This window comes from Asparagus officinalis, chromosome 3 (assembly GCF_001876935.1).
Source record: "Asparagus officinalis chromosome 3, Aspof.V1, whole genome shotgun sequence".
Lineage (NCBI taxonomy): Eukaryota > Viridiplantae > Streptophyta > Magnoliopsida > Asparagales > Asparagaceae > Asparagus > Asparagus officinalis.
The window spans coordinates 47,565,070-47,566,877 of record NC_033796.1 but is presented as its reverse complement, the minus strand read 5'-3'; positions in this window follow the sequence as shown (position 1 = coordinate 47,566,877).

Sequence of the window (1,808 nt, the reverse complement as noted above, 5' to 3'; positions counted from 1 at the left end):
TTCCACTTCGTCGGCCACCTCAACCCGACCGAGCTCGACAGGTAGTAAGAATACATGACAACGTGCACGCTCGCGTTGGTAACCAACGCGACGGGCATCAGCGACTGGCGAGTTCTGAGCCAGACGTAGCACATGAGGATGACGACGGAGTGGTGGTAGACGTGCAGGAAGGTTATGGGCTTGGTCTTTCGGGGGTTGGTGAGGACGAAGAAGGTGTCGAGGAGCTCGTAGACCCTTGGAGAGGTAGAAGACGTAGCCCAGAAGAAGACGCGGCCGGGAGGGGCGGGGGTTTGGTTGAGGGGGGAAGCAGAAGACGTGGGAGAGGTGAGGGGAGGTGAGGAGGGAGGAGAGGAGGTGAGAGAGGGAGAGGACGAGGGAGCAGGAGGAGGCAGGATGCGAAGTTGGTGGAGGGAGGAGAGGAGGTGAAGCAGGTGGAGGGGCGAGAGCGTGACCGCGCGGGTAGCGGTGGAGAGGAGGTGTGAGGGAGCAGTTTAGCTGTGGAGGATCGTCGAGATGAGGAAAGTGGGGGAGGAGAGGGGGCGAGGGCAGGGGCGAACAAGGTCTAGTTGTGGAAGATGGTGGGTGGGACGCCGTGTAGTAGTAGTGAGGTGCACTGAAAGAGGGAGGGGGGGGGGAGGCGGACATTTTGCGGATTGGGTTGTTGATGAGGGATTGGGGGGAACTGATGAGGGTGTTTTATTGCTGCTTCCTTTTTGGTATGGGGGTGCCTTTTTGGCGTTATTGAGAAAATATTATGTAGATAGTCTTAGGGGGTGTTTGGTTCAATTTCTATTAAATTATAAGAAATATTTTCCACCTAAAATATGATTTAGGGGGTGTTTGGTTCAATTTCTATTAAATTATAAGAAATATTTTCCACCTAAAATATGATTTGCTTGTATTTCTTAAAAAAATTATAGGAAAAATTTTGAGAAGTCAAAAAGTAACAATTTTCTTATTTTTTATACTTTGCTTGGTTGGTTCAAAACAAGAAAATGACTCATAACTTTATAGAAAATGTGTATGAGACGGATTTTGTTGATTAAATAAGGAAGGTGTCAGATTTCCTGTTGATTTCCTCTCATTTTGAGAGGAAATTGCTTTTTGTAAAATTTGGTAGTTTTTGATATTTTATAGAAAATATTTCTATAAATTTTTTGTTGAACCAAACACAATTTACAGAAATCTATAGAAAACTTTTAATTACAAAATTACCATTGTCAGATATTTTTAGAAAAGTTTTCTCAAAAAGTGTGCAGCCAAACAGCCCCTAAGGGGGATTTACTTTCTTGGTACATCTTTTCCAGAATGATTGCAATGTTCTCTAAATATAGCTATTTATTTAAAAGGCTTTTTTCTTAAGGAAAACCACCTTTACAATAGGTCAAATCTGTAGGAACAACCTTTAAATTCTTTTTTTAACCTCTTTTATTTAAATACAGGAACCATCCTATAACTAGGCGTAGCTTTCAATCAACTACCTCAGGATGATTTCTGTTTTGATCCTAATTATCGAAAATAACATTCTTCCTTCTCTCTTCTCCTTATTCACCCTAACTATCGTCACTCATCTCCATCCTCATCCCTTCTCTCTTCTCATCCGCCCAACCCCCGTCTTCATCCTTCTCCGTGCAAACCATGGTCCAGATAGAGGAGGAGGAGGGAGGAGAGTGAGGTGGATTGGAATACAAGGAAATGAAGATTGGTGTAAGAGGAGGAAGGAAGGTGGAAGTGGAATGGAGAAGGGAGGAAGAGGGAAGAGATGCGCAGAGGAGAGAAGAGGGTAGATGGAAGGGGGAAGGAGCATG